A 21182-nucleotide genomic window follows, 5' to 3' on the forward strand; every position below is an offset into this window, starting at 1 on the left:
ACTATGCTACCATACCCAACGCTTCTATCCTATTCACCTCAACTATCTCTGTGGCAGCGAGGTCCACATTCTCACCACTCTCTGTGGAAAGAAGTTTCTCCTGAATTCCCCATTGGGTTTATTAGTGACTGTCTTATATTTATGGCCCTTAGCCCCCATTTTAAAATGAAAGACCTCAAACAATTTATCTTCTCTAGATTCTGAAAGGTGATTTTCTTTATGTTGAACCTTCTCCAGCTTTTACTCTTGAAGGGTGTTTGCTGTTGTAGTGTAGGGAAACGCAGCAGCCAATTATAGCACAGCAAGCTCCCACAAAGAAATGTGGCCAGATCATCTGTTTTAATTATTGGTTGAGGCATAAATATCTGCCAGGACGCCCGGATTTTTGCAATATGAGGCTTAATCTAATCGGAACTAATATTAGCAACAATTAAATGGAGCTTATCAAATGTCTACTTTTAATAACAAGAGATGTTGTACTTTAAGCTTTGAATCAACAAAGGAGGGGACATTGGTACAGGTGAGCTTTAAGAAATGACACAAAGGAGAATGAGGCAGAGAGGTTTAGGGGGTGAATTCCAGAGTTTAGGACCGAGGCAGCTGGAGGCACGGCCACCGATGGTGGGGCGAAGGAAGAGCGGGGTGCTCAAGAGGCCAGAATTGGAGGATGGCAAAAGATCTCGAGAGTTGTAGGCAATGGTCCCTCTAATTTTTTGGGGGGTGATTTGAACTCATGTCTCTGGATAATTAGTCCAGTGCCATAACCACTATGCTGCCGTACCCATACCATACAAAGTGAAGATTCTGAATTCACCAAACACCATTTTGCTCTGTTTCTTGTAATAAACAACACATTTATATTAAAATTTCTACGCACGCACGGCTTTTCCCGTTATAAAGCGGCCAGCGCAGGACCTCCAGGTCCCTGTGCAGCTGCACAGCTTTGGGGGAACATTGGCTCCGGGGCTGGGGCAGGGAGGGGCAGGGAGCCTGAATCTGGGGTCAGGGATCGACGGAACACTGAAACCAAGCAGTGAGAGACAAGATTCCCTGGAGGTGGAGGTCTGACTCCATCTCCCTCCTGAGTCAGTTTGGGATCTTGCCAACCAATTAATGCACCGATGTTAAGCGAGGTGCAGTATTTCTCTTATTCGGTCACGGGATGTGGGTGTCGCTGGCAAGGCCAGCATTTATTGCCCATCCCTTATTGCCTCTGAGAAGGTGATGGTGAGCCACCTTATACAACCTAGTGTGTCGCTGGTCCATTTCAGAGGCCAGTTAAGAGTCAACCACATTGCTGTGGGTCTGGAGTCACGTATCGGCCAGACCGGGTAAGGGCGGCAGATTTCCTTCCCTAAAGGGCATCAGTGAACCAGATGGGTTTTTACGACAATCCGGATCACCATTACTGACACTGGCTTTTTATTCACGATTTATTTAATTATTTTAAACTCCCCAGCTGCCATGGAGGCATCCCAGGGTATTAAAAGAGATGGCGGAAGTTATAGCAGATGCATTCGTTATAATCAACCAAAATTCTCTGGACTCTGGGGAGGTACCAGCGGATTGGAAAGCAGCTAAGGTAACGCCTCTGTTTAGAAAAGGGGGCAGACAAAAGGCAGGTAACTATAGGCCGGTTAGTTTAACATCTGTAGTGGGGAAAATGCTTGAAACTATCATTAAGGAAGAAATAGCGGGACATCTAGATAGGAATAGTGCAATCAAGCAAATGCAGCATGGATTCATGAAGGGGAAATCATGTTTAACTAATTTACTGGAATTCTTTGAGGATATAAAGAGCATGGTGGATAGAGGTGTACCGATGGATGTGGTGTATTTAGATTTTCAAAAGGCATTCGATAAGGTGCCACACAAAAGGTTACTGCAGAAGATAAAGGTACGTGGAGTCAGAGGAAATGTATTAGCATGGATAGAGAATTGGCTGGCTAACAGAAAGCAGAGAGTCGGGATAAATGGGTCCTTTTCAGGTTGGAAATCGGTGGTTAGTGGTGTGCCACAGGGATCGGTGCTGGGACCACAACTGTTTACAATATACATAGATGACCTGCAAGAGGGGACAGAGTGTAGTGTAACAAAATTTGCAGATGACACAAAGATTAGTGGGAAAGCGGGTTGTGTAGAGGACACAGAGAGGCTGCAAAGAGATTTAGATAGGTTAAGCGAATGGGCTAAGGTTTGGCAGATGGAATACAATGTCGGAAAGTGTGAGGTCATCCACCTTGGGGAAAAAAAACAGTAAAAGGGAATATTATTTGAATGGGGAGAAATTACAACATGCTGAGATGCAGAGGGACCTGGGGGCCCAAAAAGTTAGTTTGCAGGTGCAGCAGGTAATCAGGAAGGCGAATGGAATGTTGGCCTTCATTGCGAGAGGGATGGAGTACAAAAGCAGGGAGGTCCTGCTGCAACTGTACAGGGTATTGGTGAGGCCACACCTGGAGTACTGCATGCAGTTTTGGTCACCTTACTTAAGGAAGGATATACTAGCTTTGGAGGGGGTACAGAGACGATTCACGAGGCTGATTCTGGAGATGAGGGGGTTACCTTACGATGATAGATTGAGTAGACTGGGTCTTTACTTGTTGGAGTTCAGAAGGATGAGGGGTGATCTTATAGAAACACTTAAAATAATGAAAGGGATAGACAAGATAGAGGCGGAGAGGTTGTTTCCACTGGTCGGGGAGACTAGAACTAGGGGGCATAGCCTCAAAATACGGGGGAGCCAATTTAAAACCGAGTTGAGAAGGAATTTCTTCTCCCAGAGGGTTGTGAATCTGTGGAATTCTCTGCCCAAGGAAGCAGTTGAGGCTAGCTCATTGAATGTATTCAAATCACAGATAGATAGATTTTTAACCAATAAGGGAATTAAGGGTTACGGGGAACGGGCGGGTAAGTGGAGCTGAGTCCACGGCCAGATCAGCCATGATCTTGTTGAATGGCGGAGCAGGCTCGAGGGGCTAGATGGCCTACTCCTGTTCCTAATTCTTATGTTATTTGAATGCATGTCGTTAGTCCAGGCCTCTGGACAGTAACATAACCACTATGCTACCGTACCCATACAAAGTGAAGAATCTGAATTCACCAAATACCATTTTGCTCTGTTTCTTATAATAAACAACACATTTTTGAAGTGTTTTGATTTGTTTCCACTGGCAGGATGGTCATTAACTGGAGGACACAGATTTAAAGGAATTGGCGAATTTTTTGTACGCAGCGAGTTGTTGTGATCGGGAACGCGCTGCCTGAAAGGGCGGTGGGAGCAGATTCAATAGTAACTTTCAAACGGGAATTGGATAAATAATTGAAAAGCAACAAACGATATTGCAAGGCTACGGGGAAAGGGCCAGGGGTTTGCTCTTTCAGAGAGATGTGTTAAATGGCCGCCTTCTGGGCTGTAATATATGTGCCTCCTTGATAAAGTGCAACATCCCCACTGACACCTGGGGGTCCCTGGCCAAAGACCTCCCTAAGTGGAGGAAGTGCATCTGGGAGGGCGCTGAGCACCTCGAGTCACATCACCGAGAGCATGCAGAAACCAACGCAGGCAGCGGAAGGAGCGTGCGGCAAACCAGTCCCACCCTCCCCTTCCCTCAATCACTGTCTGTCCCACCTGTGACAGGAACTGTGGTTCTCGTATTGGACTGTTCAGTCACCTAAAGACTCATTTTTAGAGTGGAAGCAAGTCTTCCTCGACTCTGAGGGACTGTCTTTGATGATGAATATATTCAAGGCTGAGATCGATAGATTTTTGGAGTCTAGGGGAATCAAGGGATTTGGGGATCGGGCGGGAAAGTGGAGTTGAGGTCGAAGATCAGCCGTGATTTTATTGAATGGCGGAGCAGGCTCGAGGGGCCGAATGGCCTACTCCTGCTCCTATTTCTTATGTTCGATGATTCTACGAGTTCAAAATTTACAATGGTTGCTAGCAGGCAGTCAAAGAAAAGATATATATACTGATTTTAATGAAATAACACTGTAGACGTAATTAAGAAAAGGTTTGCTGTTGTGTTGCTTGGCACGGAGACGGAGCTGACTGTGAACATAAGTGCCCTTTATACTCATTAAGCGGGCAATTTTGTTTTATGGCCTGGTGGTTCTGCTTCATGTTGCGGCCCAGAATACTGTTGGTAGGCTTTAACCAGCGGCTCAGTACACAGGCCAATGAGTTGAAGACTCCACCAACCCTCCTTCAGTTTACAAGTCAGAGGCAGTCCTGCAACTGATTATAGAAAATGTTTACAGCCATCTCTGGGAGAAGCGAATGTCATAATTAGCTCTCGTAATTAGGTGAGGGGGAAGGAAGGGCGGACACTGTGGCTGTTTCAGTCCAAATAAATATTTAAATAGTGTTATTGGGCGACCACTTTCTCATATGTTTCACTTAATCATTCCAGCCCACACTCCAATTTCCAGGAGAGGGGCCAAAGGCAAGACATCTGCTCCCTCCCTTAATAGGCTTGGCATTTTACGGCCATTCCCCCGCGCGCGAATGGAGGGGTCCGAGGAGCCTCAGGCCTTAGGCCTCGTTAGATAGGTAAGCAATGGCCTGGTGGGGGAGGGGATATCGCTGGACTGGGTGGGGCATGGGGGGGGGGGTGCAGTGGTAGCCTGGCCAGGGGGGTGGGGAGGTGGGGGTTGGGGCGGTGGTTACCTGGCCGGGAGGGGGGGGCAGGGATGAGGGGGACGGTGGGGGTTGGGGCGATGGTTACCTGGCCGGGGGGGTGGGGCAGGGGTGAGGGGGGCGGTGGGGGTTGGGGTGATGGTTACCTGGCCGGGGGGGTGGGGCTTGACAGTGGTGGCCTGCGGGGTCAAGGCCTGGGTCGGGGAGCCTGGAGTCGCTGGAGGGAGGGGGTCAGGAGGGAGCAAGATTGGGGGTCATGGCTCTCAGGGCAGTGGGGACTGAGACTTAGTGGGGGGGGGGGGAGAGGGGGGTTCTTTAATGTGGGATCGGGAGGAGCTCCATGTGCAGATGTAAGTAAATGGCCTTTCATCAGCAGGCGATCCCTGGGCTGGCTTCCCCACAGACAGTGGCCTACCAATCTTGCAGTGGGGTCCTCAAGCAAGCGTTAGGCCCTTTTATTTGCAGATGCAAAGGGACTAAAACCTGCTTCAAGCATGAGTAAAAGCTGCCTCTTGGTTGTCCTTACTCAACATGGCTTCCTGCCCACAAATTGGCTGCTGCATTTCCGACATTACAACAGTGATTGAACTTTAAGAGTAAATCACTTTGGGACGTCCTGTGGGAGTGACAGGAGTGATATAAGAACATAAGAAATAGGAGCAGGAGTCGACCATTCGGCCCCTCGAGCCTGCTCCACCATTCAATAAGATCATGGTTGACCGATCATGGACTCAGCTCCACTTCCCTGCCCGCTCCCCATAACCCGTGACTCCCTTATCGCTCAAAAATCTGTCTATCTCCACCTTAAATATATTCAATGTCCCAGCCTCCACAGCTCTCTGGGGCAGAGAATTCCACAGATTTACAACCCTCTGAGAGAAGAAATTCCTCCTATTTCATTCTGAAGTGAAGCAGTGATCTGCCAAAAAAAAAGATGGAAGAACTTGCATTTATATAGCGCCTATCACGACCTCAGGATGTCCCAAAGCGCTTTATACCAATGAAGTGCTTTTGAAATGGTCTCTCAGCTGGAAATCTGCAGACATAAAACCCTGGAATCTTTTAAGAAAAAATAAATCGGATGCTGCAATGGATTGGCTGTGGGGAGATTCAGGAGTGAAAGAAAGACTTGCATTTATATAGCGCCTTTCACGACCAGCGGACATCTCAAGGTGCTTTACAGCCAATGAAGTACTTTTGGAGTGTGGTCACTGTTGTAATCTGGGAAACGCAGCAGCCAATTTGCGCACAGCAAGCTCCCACACACAGCAATGTGATAATGACCAGATAATCTGTTTTTGTTATGTTGATTGAGGGATAAATATTGGCCCCAGGACACCGGAGATAACTCCCCTGCTCTTCTTCAAAATAGTGCCATGGGATCTTTTACATCTACCTGAAAGAGCAGACAGGGCCTCAGTTTAACATCTCATCCTAAAGACAGCACCTCCAACAGTGTAGCACTCCCTCAGATTTTTGTGCTCAAATTCCTGGAGTGGGATGTGAACCCACGACCTTCTGATTCAGAGGCAAGAGTGCTACCCACTGAGCCACAGCTGACACATCAGTTTGCTCACCTGTCCTAATATTTCCTTATGTGGCTCGGTGTCAAATTGAGTTTGATTATACTCCTGTGAATCACCGTGGGACATTTTTACCACTAAAGGTGCTATATCAATGCAAGTTGTTGCTGTTGAACTCCTGAGAAAAAGTAGCACCTGTGATTTAAAAGTAGGTGCCTGTGGGTAGGGCAACAGCAGATAATCTGTTTTACTGAGTGACAATTGCAGCACTCCACCAATCAGTACTTGCAATAGAGACACGATAAGACAGGCTTGAGATATAGCGACGATATTTCTCAGTGCAGGGATCTACAAGTTGTGACCCCCTCTGTTACATAAGAAATAGGAGCAGGAGTCGGCCATAAGGCCCCTCGAGCCTGCTCCGCCATTTAATACGATCATGGCTGATTCGATCATGGACTCAGGTCCACTTCCCTGCCCGCTCCCCGTAACCCCTTAATCCCTTATCGGTTAAGAAACTGTCTATTTCTGTCTTAAACTTATTCAATGTCCCAGCTTCCACAGCTCTCTGAGGCAGCGAATTCCACAGATTTACAACCCTCTGAGAGAAGAAATTTCTCCTCATCTCAGTTTTAAATGGGCGGCCCCTTATTCTAAGATCGTGCCCTCCAGTTCTAGTCTCCCCCATCAGTGGAAACATCCTCTCTGCATCCATCTTGTCAAGCCCCCTCATAATCTTATACATTTCGATAAGATCACCTCTCATTCTTCTGAACTCCAATGAGTAGAGGCCCAACCTACTCAACCTTTCCTCAAAAGTCAACTCCCTCATCCCCGGAATCAACCGAGTGAACCTTCTCTGAACTGCCTCCAAAGCAATTATATCCTTTCGTAAATATGGAAACCAAAACTGCACGCAGTACTCCAGGTGTGGCCTCACCAATACCCTGTATAACTGTAACAAGACTTCCCTGCTTTTATACTCCATCCCCTTTGCAATAAAGGCCAAGATTCCAGTGGCCTTCCTGATCACTTGCTGTACCTGCATACTAACCTTTTGTGTTTCATGCACAAGTACCCCCAGGTCCCTCTGTACTGTGGCACTTTGCAATCTTTCTCCATTTAAATAATAACTTGCTCTTTTTTTTTTCTGCCAAAGTGCATGACCTCACACCTTCCAACATTATACTCCATCTGCCAAATTTTTGCCCACTCACTCAGCCTGTCTATGTCCTTTTGCAGATTTTTTGTGTCCTCCTCACACATTGCTTTTCCTCCCATCTTTTGTTGGCTGATCGCTTTCCTTGTTTGTATTTTCTATGAACCATTAAAAGATGGCAGCTTGTGTATCGCTGCACCACAGACACATGTTCCCCCATCCATCTGCGATGAACGAAGGCAGTATCGATCAGGCATTTGCATTTTCTTTTTCTTAATCTAGAGTTTAAGCATCTTGTAACAAAACATCAACAGATGCTGCTGTGCAGATAAGTCAGCCCTTCAAATCACTCGGAGGCCGGTGGAAGATTTATGACAAGAAAAGACAGACAGCTAGTTTGAAAGGCCTCCAGCTCTGCTTAGCAGTGCCAATTGACGGTAGATTCAAAACGAAGATTGCTTGCAAAGAAACAGTGAGCAGCTATAAATACTGCCCTTGAGGTTCCTAAAAAATAATCGCATTCCCAACTTGCAATAAAGATCAGCAGTAAATGAATATACGGCTAGATTGCGGTTAGACGTCAGGAAATGGTTCTTTTCCCAGAGTATAGTGGCCCTCCGGAACAGGCTGTCGCCTCGTGCGCTGGACGCTGATTTGCTGAATTCCTTCAAACGAGAGTTGGACCGGTTTCTGGCCAGGGCAGAGATCACCTTTTACAGAAAGTCGGTACTGCAGCCAATTCAGGGCCAGAGTAATCTCCTGGACTCGTTTTGAGCGCCTAGAGGGGTCGAAGAGGAATCTCCCAGAGTTTTTTTCCCCCAGTTGGCCTGGGTTTTTATCTGTTTCTCTGCCTCTCCCAGGAGATCACATGGTTTCAGCTGGGGTGGGGAGTGTATATATTGTGATACACAGGGTATCGCCATTGTGTGGGACAGGCTCAATGGACCAGAGGGTCTTTACCTGTCCGTCATTGTTCGTGTGTTCGTATTTCAAAACAGAAATACTTTATTTCTGAATTATTCTTACTTGTAGGCCACTTTATTTGATAATTAAATTTTTCTTTTAAAGCGGTTAATTCCGATTATTCCATGTTATTTACGAAGCTTCATTCGAGTCTCTGGACAATCCCAATTTTCTTTCAGCGCCAAAAAAAAACAAAACGACTTTTGAAAAATCAGGAAGAGACTGTGATTGCCGTGGAACAGGAGGGGGCCATTCAGCCCCTCGAGCCCATTCCACCATTCAATTGGATCAGGGCTGAGCTGTATCAACTCCATTTACCCGCCTCGGTTCTCTAGCCTTTAAGAGTCCAACCCAACAAACGTTTATCAATCTCAGTCTTGGGATTGTCAATTGACCCCCAGCCTCAACAGTATTCTGGGGGGGGGGGGGTTTGCGGGGGGCATGAGAGTTCCAGATTTCCACTGTAACCAAGTTTTAATGAGTGGCCAAAATGAAGCCTCTAAAATGAGCACAACGGAATGTCTGCACAATATGACAAACGGAGGCAACTTCCAAAATCAGCACCAATAGTCTATTCTGCACACCCTACAGTGAGATAACATTTCTGGTCAGTTGTACACCCAGTTGGCAGGTTATATGATGCTATTACAGACACAGCGATTCGTGCACAGGCAGACAGAATTACTTACTACTGGGTCCTTTCTTGAAAGTGACAGAGACATGTAATGGTCCCCAGGGCGGATTAACCACGGGGCGGATTAACCACGATGCGGATTAACCACAAGGCGGATTAACCACAAGGCGGATTAACCACGGGGCGGATTAGCCACAAGGCGGATTAACCACAAGGCGGATTAACAACGATGCGGATTAACCACAAGGCAGATTAACCACGATGCGGATTAACCACGGGGCGGATTAACCGCGGGGCGGATTAACCACGATGCGGATTAACCACAAGGCGGATTAACCACGGGGCGGATTAACCACAAGGCGGATTAACCACGATGCGGATTAACCATGGGCGGAAGCCACGGGGCGGATTAACCACGATGCGGATTAACCACAAGGCGGATTAACCGCGGGGCGGATTAACCGCAAGGCGGATTAACCACGATGCGGATTAACCACAAGGCGGATTAACCACGATGCGGATTAACCATGGGCGGAAGCCACGGGGCGGATTAACCACGAGGCGATTAACCACGGGGCGGATTAACCGGGAGGTGGATTAACCACGGGGCGGATTAGCCACGAGGCGATTAACCACGGGGCGGATTAACCAGGAGGTGGATTAACCTAGGGGCGGATTAACCATGAGGTGGATTAACCACGGGGCGGATTAACCGTGAGGTGGATTAACCACGAGGCGGATTAACCGCGGGGCGGATTAAACACGGGGCGGATTAACCATGGGGCGGATTAACCGTGGGGCGGATTAAACACGGGGCGGATTAACCACGGGGCGGATTAACCGCGAGGCAGATGAGGCTGCAGCCCCAAATAAATAGAGGAAAAAATATATAAGGCCTCCCAAATAGGCTGAATAGACAATAAGAGGAAAAACAAGACCGAGGAAAATATTGTTTATTGGCATAATGTGGACATACTTATTTTTGCAGAGACAAGATCATTACTATTTATCTGTGTTATTATTTAACTGTGTTATTATGTAATATATTGAATATATAAAATATGTTAATATATAATATATTATGTTAATATATTATAGTATAAGTTCATTATAGTAATTTGTTATTATATTTATGCCTTTAATATATATGCCTTCATTGTTGAATATACCGGCCTATGTTTCCATACTCAGAATCAGAATCATGTATGTGATGTACTGAACATGAACAAACAGAACTATCGGCCAATTTGGATCAGTTTGGCCCAGGCCCTTAATCCGGCCCTGATGATCCCTCACCTGGACATCAGCATTAGCAAAAGCAGCAAAGATTTGCGGCAGCTCACTTATCGGTACATTGGAACCCCGATCTGTGCAATGTCGCTGGATGTAGATTTTAGCGTAACAAAAGGTTTACCAGTTCGAATCAGTTGTAAAGAAAAGGAACGGTAGAATCTTACAGCACAGAAGGAGGCCATGTGCCTGTGTTGGTTCTTTGCAAGAGCGATCTTTAATGTGTGCACGTGTGAGTACGCTGACAGGTTTGCAGGGCACTTGCCCTGGCCAAGGTGACCAGGCAGCGGGGGGTCGAGGAGGGGGGGGGGTCATTCAGCCCGACTGCCTGCCTCTCTCCCGCGGTTATGTTCGCACCAGGGTGTCCCTGGAGATGGAGCACGCGGTGTCCACCAGTACGCTCGCAGCCTTCCGCGAGAGGTGGGCACCGGAGGGACTGGAGTGCATCATCACCCCCGGCAACCAAATTTTAATTTAGGTTTCAGTTAAAGTTTTATTTGGAAAATTGTAGGTTCTAGTGCCCTTGCCATAAGGGGGCACTTGATTTAAATGTTCTACCAAAATAGTTGTAGAGCTGTTGAGTTGGGAGTGGCTTAGCCAGTCACGTGATGTTCACAAGACTCAATAAAACCCCAGCCAGTTGGGTTCGGGGGATCCACGATGAGGCAGGTGGTTGTGAGCCTGGTGGATGAACTGGTAATGTGTAGTATGAGTGTTAAATCTTTGTTAATAAACCAGCTAGTTCTTAATAGCAATGTGTAGCTATGAATTCTTAAGCAAAGAACCCATGAAGCAAATACATTTCACTAGCCAATTAGTCCCACTCCCCCCAGCTCTTTTCCAATTGCCCCGCAAATTTGTCCTTTTCAATTATTTATCCAGTTCCCATTTGAAAGTTACGATTGAACCTGCTCCCACCGCCCTTTCAGGCAGGACATTCCCGATCGCAACAACTCGCTGCGTAAAAAAAATTATCATCTTTCCCCCTGGTTCATTTACCAATTATCTTAAATCTGTGTCCTCTGGTTACTGACTCTCCTGCCACGGGGCAGTTCACCCATCGTCCCTGTGCCCGCTGAACTAAATTGGCTCCCGTTCCGGCAATGCCTCGATTTAAAAATTCTCATTCTTGTTTTCCGATCCCTCCATTGCCTCGCCCCCCTCCCCCACTCCCCCCTCCCTATCTCTGTAAACTCCATCTAGCCCCACAACCCTCGCAGATCTCCGCACACCTCCAATTCTTTCCATCGCTCCTCCATTGGTCGCCGTGCCACTTTGGAATTTCTCTCCGTCTCTCTCTCTCCTCCCGTTAAGACAACATTTAAAAAATGACTTCATTGGCTGTGACTGACCTGTTTTGGGAGGTCCTGAAGTCGCTACATTAATGCAAGTTGTTGTTGCTTTGATTCTGTAGCCTAACTTTGTGACGAAGGGACCAAAGATGTAGGAACACAGCCTTTACCGAATGGAACATGCACCAAACCCAGGCGAACACGTCACACAAGCACTGGGCCCTTTGAGTTTGTTAATGAGGGGCCTAACGCCCGTTGAAGGACCCCAGGGTGAAATGTGTTCTCAGTGAGACGGACAGACGACTAGATGTCTGCTTAATTATAATTTATTTTGTAATTAATTGTCCACAGAAGCAGGAAGAACAGAAGTGCTCTCCCCTCCCCCCACCTCCACTATCCTGGCAATCACCCATCACCCGAAAACAGTTCCAGACAAATAACTACCCGGTCGGTCTCTTCCTACAGCGCACTGTTCCTGACATTCCGAGAAATAATAAAAATAAAAGGGAAAGGTGAAAATGTGTTTTTAAATCTGTAAAGAAAAGAAATGATAGACTCTTACAGTACAGTACCATTCGGCCCATCGTGCCTGTGCCAGCTCTTTGCAAGAGCGATCTGTAATATATACACGTGTGAGTATACTCAACAGGTTTGTAGAGCTGTTATGTTGGGAGTGGCTTAGCCAGTCGCGTGATGTTCACAAGACTCAATAAAACCCCAGCCAATTGGGTCCAGGTCATCAGATGTGATTTAAAACTTTTGTTCCAGCCACTCTTCTGCGTGAGACACGAGCAGCAAACACGAGGAGATACCATGAGCATGCCCCAATGTCAGCCAGGGCTCAGTGGGTGGCATTCCCACCATTGGGTCAGAGGGTTGTAGGTACTGAGGGAGAGCGACACTGTCGGAGGGGCAGTACTGAGGGAGAGCGGCACTGTCGGAGGGGCGGTACTGAGGGAGAGCCGCACTGTCGGAAGGGTAGTACTGAGGGAGCGCTGCACTGTTGGAGTGACAATACTGAGGGAGAGCCGCACTGTCGGAGGGGCGGTACTGAGGGAGCGCCGCACTGTCGGAGGGGCGGTACTGAGGGAGAGCCGCACTGTCGGAAGGGTAGTACTGAGGGAGCGCTGCACTGTTGGAGTGACAATACTGAGGGAGTGCCGCACTGTCGGAGGGGCGGTACTGAGGGAGCGCCTCACTGTCGGAGGGGCGGTACTGAGGGAGCGCTGAACTGTCGGAGGGACAGTACTGAGGGAGTGCCGCACTGTCGGAGGGGCAGTACTGAGGGAGCGCCGCACTGTCGGAGGGGCAGTACTGAGGGAATGCTGCACTATCGGAGGGGCGGTACTGAGGGAGCCCTGCACTGTCGGAGGGGCAGTACTGAAGGAGTGCTGCACTGTCGGAGGGGCAGTACTGAGGGAATGCTGCACTATCGGAGGGGCGGTACTGAGGGAGCCCTGCACTGTCGGAGGGGCAGTACTGAAGGAGTGCTGCACTGTTGGAGGGGCAGTACTGAGGGAGCGCCGCACTGTCGGAGGGGCAGTACTGAAGGAGTGCTGCACTGTTGGAGGGGCAGTACTGAAAGAGTGCTGCACTGTTGGAGGGGCAGTACTGAGGGAGTGCCGCACTGTCGGAGGGGCAGTACTGAGGGAGAACCGCACTGTCGGAGGGGCAGTACTGAGAGAGCACTGCACTATCGGAGGGGCGGTACTGAGAGAGCACTGCACTGTCGGAGGGGCAGTACTGAGGGAGTGCCGCACTGTCGGAGGCGCAGTATGTGGGAGTGCCGCACTGTCGGAGGGGCAGTACTGAGGGAGCGCCACGCTGTCGGAGGGGCAGTTCTGAGGGAGTGCTGTACTGTCGGAGGTTCCATTTCAAGGATGAAACGTTAAACCGAGCTCCCATCTGCTCTCTCAGGTGGACACAAAAGATCCCATGACACTATTTCAATGAAGAGTAGGGGAGTTATCCCTGGTGTCCTGGGGCCAATAATTATCCCTCAACCAAGATCACTGAAAAAAAACAGATTATCTGGTCATTATCACATTGCTGTTTGTTGGAGCTTGCTGTGCTCAAATTTGCTCCCGTGTTTCCTACATTACGACAGTGACTGCACTGCAAAAAGTACTTCATTGGCTGTAAAGCGCTTTGGGACGTCCGGTGGTTGTGAAAAGCGCTATAGAAATGCAAGTATTTCCTTTTCCGCGAGCATTAGCAGTGAAAGCTATAACGGTTCATGCAGCCAGATTGCAAAAGTGGAAACATTTCAGCTTATTTTTTGGCTTTGGCACATCACTGCATGCCCTCACATACAGACATCTGATAACTACCCCGCCCTCCCTCTCCAGCAACCCCTGCCGCTCCCCCACCCACCCCCGCCATTCCCCCACCCAGCACTCCCTACCCCCATTCCACCCCCCACCCAGCACTCCCTACCCCCATTCCACCCCTCCCCCATTACACCGCCTCCCTCATTCCACCCCTCTCCCCATTACACCACTCTCCCAGCACCGTCTCCCCATTACACCCCTTCCCCATTCCACCCCTCTCCCAGCACGCCCTCCCCCATTACACCCCTCCCCCATTACACCCCCTCCCCCATTACACATCTCCCCGATTACACCCCTCCCACATTACACCCCCTCCCCATTACACCCCCTCCCCATTACACCTCTCCCCCATTACACCCCTCTCCCAGCACCCCCTCCCCCATTACACCCCTCCCCCATTACACCCCCTCCCCCATTACACACCTCCCCCATTACACCTCTTCCCCATTACACCCCTCCTCCATTACACCCCTCCCCCATTACACCCCCTCCCCCATTACACACCTCCCCCATTACACCCCTTCCCCATTACACCCCTCCTCCATTACACCCCTCCCCCATTACACCCCCCTCCCATCACCGCCTCCCCATTACACCCCTCCCCCATTACATCCCTCTCCCAGCACCCCCTCCCCATTACACCCCACCCCCATTACACCCCCTCTCCCAGCACCCCCTCCCCCATTACACCCCTCCCCCATTACACCCCTCTCCCAGCACCCCCTCCCCCATTACATCCCCCTCCCAGCACCCCCTCCCCCATTACACCCCTCCCCATTACACCCTCCCCCATTACACCCCTCCCCCATTACACCCCTCCCCCATAGAAACATAGAAACATAGAAAATAGGTGCAGGAGTAGGCCATTCGGCCCTTCTAGCCTGCACCGCCATTCAATGAGTTCATGGCTGAACATGCAACTTCAGTACCCCATTCCTGCTTTCTCACCATACCCCTTGATTCCCCTAGTAGTAAGGACTTCATCTAACTCCTTTTTGAATATATTTAGTGAATTGGCCTCAACAACTTTCTGTGGTAGAGAATTCCACAGGTTCACCACTCTCTGGGTGAAGAAATTCCTCCTCATCTCGGTCCTAAATGGCTTCCCCCTTATCCTTAGACTGTGTCCCCTGGTTCTGGACTTCCCCAACATTGGGAACATTCTTCCTGCATCTAACCTGTCTAACCCCGTCAGAATTTTAAACGTTTCTATGAGGTCCCCTCTCATTCTTCTGAACTCCAGTGAATACAAGCCCAGTTGATCCAGTCTTTCTTAATAGGTCAGTCCCGTCATCCCGGGAATCAGTCTGGTGAACCTTCGCTGCACTCTCTCAATAGCAAGAATGTCCTTCCTCAAGTTAGGAGACCAAAACTGTACACAATACTCCAGGTGTGGCCTCACCAAGGCCCTGTACAATTGTAGCAACACCTCCCTGCCCTTGTACTCAAATCCCCTCGCTATGAAGGCCAACATGCCATTTGCTTTCTTAACCGCCTGCTGTACCTGCATGCCAACCTTCAATGACTGATGTACCATGACACCCAGGTCTCTTTGCACCTGCCCTTTTCCTAATCTGTCACCATTCAGATAATAGTCTGTCTCTCTGTTTTTACCACCAAAGTGGATAACCTCACATTTATCCACATTATACTTCATCTGCCATGCATTTGCCCACTCACCTAACCTATCCAAGTCGCTCTGCAGCCTCATAGAATCCTCCTTGCAGCTCACACTGCCACCCAACTTAGTGTCATCTGCAAATTTGGAGATACTACATTTAATCCCCTCGTCTAAATCATTAATGTACAATGTAAACAGCTGGGGCCCCAGCACAGAACCTTGCGGTACCCCACTAGTCACTGCCTGCCATTCTGAAAAGTCCCCATTTACTCCTACTCTTTGCTTCCTGTCTGACAACCAGTTCTCAATCCATGTCAGCACACTACCCCCAATCCCATGTGCTTTAACTTTGCACATTAATCTCTTGTGTGGGACCTTGTCGAAAGCCTTCTGAAAGTCCAAATATACCACATCAACTGGTTCTCCCTTGTCCACTCTACTGGAAACATCCTCAAAAAATTCCAGAAGATTTGTCAAGCATGATTTCCCTTTCACAAATCCATGCTGACTTGGACCTATCATATTACCTCTTTCCAAATGCACTGCTATGACATCCTTAATAATTGATTCCATCATTTTACCCACTACCGATGTCAGGCTGACCGGTCTGTAATTCCCTGTTTTCTCTCTCCCTCCTTTTTTAAAAAGTGGGGTTATATTGGCTACCCTCCACTCCATAGGAACTGATCCAGAGTCAATGGAATGTTGGAAAATGACTGTCAATGCATCCACTATTTCCAAGGCCACCTCCTTAAGTACTCTGGGATGCAGTCCATCAGGCCCTGGGGATTTATCGGCCTTCAACCCCATCAATTTCCCCAACACAATTTCCCGACTAATAAGGATTTCCCTCAGTTCCTCCTCCTTACTAGACCCTCCGACCCCTTTTATATCCGGAAGGTTGTTTGTGTCCTCCTCAGTGAATACCGAACCAAAGTACTTGTTCAATTGGTCCGCCATTTCTTTGTTCCCCGTTATGACTTCCCCTGATTCTGACTGCAGGGGACCTACGTTTGTCTTTACTAACCTTTTTCTCTTTACATATCTATAGAAACTTTTGCAATCCGTATTAATGTTCCCTGCAAGCTTCTTCTCATACTCCATTTTCCCTGCCCTAATCAAACCCTTTGTCCTCCTCTGCTGAGTTCTAAATTTCTCCCAGTCCCCGGGTTCTCTGCTATTTCTGGCCAATTTGTATGCCACTTCCTTGGCTTTAATGCTATCCCTGATTTCCCTTGATAGCCACGGTTGAGCCACCTTCCCTTTTTTATTTTTACGACAGACAGGAATGTACAATTGTTGTAGTTCATCCATGGGGTCTCTAAATGTCTGCCATTGCCCATCCACAGTCAACCCCTTCAGTATCATTCGCCAATCTATCCTAGCCAATTCACGCCTCATACCTTCAAAGTTACCCTTCTTTAAGTTCTGGACCATGGTCTCTGAATTAACTGTTTCATTCTCCATCCTAATGTAGAATTCCACCATATTATGGTCACTCTTCCCCAAGGGGCCTCGCACAACGAGATTGCTAATTAATCCTCTCTCATTACACAACACCCAGTCTAAGATGGCCTCCCCCCTAGTTGGTTCCTCGACATATTGGTCTAAAAAACCATCCCTTATGCACTCCAGGAAATCCTCCTCTACCGTATTGCTTCCAGTTTGGTTAACCCAATCTATGTGCATATTAAAGTCACCCATTATAACTGCTGCACCTTTATTGCACGCACCCCTAATTTCATGTTTGATGCCCTCCCCAACATCACTACTACTGTTTGGAGGTCTGTACACAACTCCCACTAACGTTTTTTGTCCTTTGGTATTCTGCAGCTCTACCCATATAGATTCCACATCATCCAAGCTAATGTCCTTCCGAACTATTGCCTTAATTTGCTCCTTAACCAGCAATGCTACCCCACCTCCTTTTCCTTTTATTCTATCTTTCCTGAATGTTGAATACCCCTGGATGTTGAGTTCCCAGCCCTGATCATCCTGGAGCCACGTCTCCGTAATCCCAATCACATCATATTTGTTAACATCTATTTGCACAGTTAATTCATCCACTTTATTGCGGATACTCCTTGCATTAAGACACAAAGCCTTCAGGCTTGCTTTTTTAACACCCTTTGTCCTTTTAAAATTTTGCTGTATAGTGGCCCTTTTTGTTCTTTGCCTTGGGTTTCTCTGCCCTCCACTTTTCCTCATCTCCTTTCTGTCTTTTGCTTTTGCCTCCTTTTTGTTTCCCTCTGTCTCCCTGCATTGGTTCCCATCCCCCTGCAATATTAGTTTAACTCCTCCCCAACAGCACTAGCAAACACTCCCCCTAGGACATTGGTTCCGGTCCTGCCCAGGTGCAGACCGTCCGGTTTGTACTGGTCCCACCTCCCCCAGAACCGGTTCCAATGCCCCAGGAATTTGAATCCCTCCCTGTTGCACCACTGCTCAAGCCACGTATTCATCTGCACTATCCTGCGATTCCTACTCTGACTATCACGTGGCACTGGTAGCAATCCCGAGATTACTACTTTTGAGGTCCTACTTTTTAATTTAGCTCCTTGCTCCTTAAATTCGTTTCGTAGGACCTCATCCCTTTTTTTACCTATGTCGTTGGTACCAATGTGCACCACGACAACTGGCTGTTCTCCCTCCCTTTTTAGAATGTCCTGCACCCGCTCCAAGACATCCTTGACCCTTGCACCAGGGAGGCAACATATCATCCTGGAGTCTCGGTTGCGGCCGCAGAAACACCTATCTATTCCCCTCACCATTGAATCCCCAATCACTATTGCTCTCCCACTCTTTTTCCTGCCCTCCTGTGCAGCAGAGTCAGCCATGGTGCCATGAACTTGGCTGCTGCTGCCCTCCCCTGATGAGTCATCCCCCTCAACAGTACCCAAAGCAGTGTATCTGTTTTGCAGGGGGTTGACCACAGGGGACTCCTGCACTACCTTCCTTGCACTGCTCTTCCTGTTGGTCTTCCATTCCCTATCTGGCTGTGGACCCTTTCCCTGCGGTACGACCAACTCGCTACACGTGATACTCACGTCATTCTCAGCATCGTGGATGCTCCAGAGTGAATCCACCCTCAGCTCCAACTCCGCAACGCGGTCTGTCAGGAGCTGGAGGCGGATACACTTCCCGCACATGTAATCGTCAGGGACACCGGAAGTGTCCCTGAGTTCCCACATGGTACAGGAGGAGCATAACACCTGACCGAGCTCTCCTGCCATGACTTAACCCTTACTTACACCCCCTCCCCCATTACACACCTCCCCCATTACACCCCCTCCCCCATTACACACCTCCCCTATTACACCCCTTCCCCATTACACCCCTCCTCCATTACACCCCTCCCCATTACACCCCCCTCCCAGCACCCCCTCCCCCATTACACCCCTCCCCCATTACACCCCTCCCCCATTACACCCCTTCCCATTACACCCCCCTCCCAGCACCCCCTCCCCCATTACACTCCTCCCCCAGCACCCCCTCCCCATTACACACCGCCCCCATTACACCCCTCCCCCGTTATACCCCTCCCCCATTACACCCCCCTCCCAGCACCCCCTCCCCCATTACACACCTTCCCCATTACACTCCTCCCCCAGCACCCCCTCCCCCATTACATCCCTCCCCATCACCCCCTCCCACACCAACCCCCCATCCCCCACTAACCCCCTCCCCAGTATCCCCTCTCCCTTCGCCCCCCCCCCTTCTACCAACCCCTGATCCCCCATTACACCCCTCCTCCAGCAACCCTCCCCCCTCCCCCTCCCCCTCCCCCACCCCCCCACCTAGAAGCATTTAACCACAAGCAGCTCTTTCCTTTCGGAGAGCGATGGGAGAGCAGCTTGCCGAGTATGTCTGGAGGGGTTCACGTTCCCAGCCATTCCCCAGCTGCCACAAGTTGCTGGGGAGGGAAGGTTTAGGTCTGGTTAAAGGATTTATCGATGCAAAATTCTTCCACATTGTTGACAGCATCTGCCCTGCTCAGGGCCTACCTCAGTCTATAAACCTTGCTTTGTTGGCTTTAGAGCAGTACTGGCAGTCACAGTTACCCCGGGCCACACAGCTCTGAGAGAGCTGTGCAACATAACTGTTCTGAAAATTGAAAAGCTCAGATTTTACACAGATATCAAAGCCCCTCCCGGGTCAGCAACACGTCGACTAGAATTGATCTATCATGCCTCGAAGGACTCCCATTTGTTTGGCAACTAAAGCATTAGTTATTATCGGGGTATTTGCATATATCAGAGAGACAAAATCTTTTGGATTGTACACAAGTATGCTATTCCATACAGTGCAGTATAGTCACTGGGAGAGAACTGTGCGATCGCACTGAAGTGGGGGATGAAAATTCTGCACTAAAAGGTCCCCGTCCCCCCCCACTCCCCACCATAATCGGTAGATTTAAAGGGGCAGTGTCTTCATGGGAAAAGAGTTGGGCAAATTTTTATTTACAAGCAGGTGGATCAACTCCTCATTCCTTCTATCGCTCCCTGTGTGCACACACTGGCTCTTGGTTCACCATCGTTTCAATATTCATTGGAGTTTAGAAGAATGAGAGGCAAGCTTATTGAAACCTATAAGATTCTGAGAGGGCTCAACAGGGTGGATGCAGAGAGAATGTTTCCCCTCGTGGGGAAATCTAGAACTAGGGGGCATAGTTTCAGAATAAGGGGTCGCCCATTTAACACGGAGATGAGGAGGAATTTCTTCTCTCAGGGGGTTGCAAATCTGGAATTCTCTGCCCCAGAGAGCTGTGGAGGTTGGGTCATTGAATATATTTAAGGTGGAGATTGACAGATTTTTGAACGATAAGTGAGTCAAGGGTTATGGGGAGCGGGCGGGGAAGTGGAGTTGAGGCCAAGATCGGATCAGCCACGATCGTATTGAATGGTGGAGCAGGTTCGAGGGGCCGAATGGCCGACTCCTATTTCTTATGTTTCTTCACATCTCTGTAACTTCCTCTGGTCCCACAAACCTCCAGGAACCCGGTGTTCCTCCAACTCAGGCCTCTGGTGCGTCCGCTCAACCTCTTCGCCCCAGCATCGGCGGGCCGCGCCTTCAGCCGTCTGGGGCTTGAGCTCTGGAATTCCCTCCCCCAAGCCTCTCCGCCTCTCTGCCTCTCCCTTGGCCAAACGTTTGGTCATCTGCAACGTTCCCGTTAAGCTGCATGGCCGCACAGTGGTCTGGAGGTCCCGCGCAGGCTGCTCACCGGCTTTTACACGGGAGAAATCGCGCCTGCGCGAAATGTGAATGGGCTGCACAGCCAGTTAAAGGGACCATGCACGAGGAAAAAAAATGAGAGGGGACATTGGTGACCTGTTCCAATGTCTTCCCTTCTATAGCTCGCTGTCAATTTTTTTTTTGATAAAGCTCCTGTGAAACACCTTGAGACATAAGAACATAAGAAATAGGAGCAGGATTAGGCCATACGGCCCCTCGAGCCTGCTCCGCCATTCAATACGATCATGGCTGATCTGATCATGGACTCAGCTCCACTTCCCTGCCCGCTCCCCATAACCCTTTATTCCCTTATCGCTCAAAAATCTGTCTCTCTCCATCTTAAATATATTCAATGACCCAGCCTCCACAGCTCTCTGGGGCAGAGAATTCCACAGATTTACAACCCCCTGAGAGAAGAAATTCCTCCTCATCTCCGTGTTAAATGGGCGGCCCCTTATTCTGAAACTATGCCCCCTAGTTCTAGATTCCCTCACGA

This window comes from Pristiophorus japonicus, chromosome 15 (genome assembly GCF_044704955.1).
Source record: "Pristiophorus japonicus isolate sPriJap1 chromosome 15, sPriJap1.hap1, whole genome shotgun sequence".
NCBI lineage: Eukaryota > Metazoa > Chordata > Chondrichthyes > Pristiophoridae > Pristiophorus > Pristiophorus japonicus.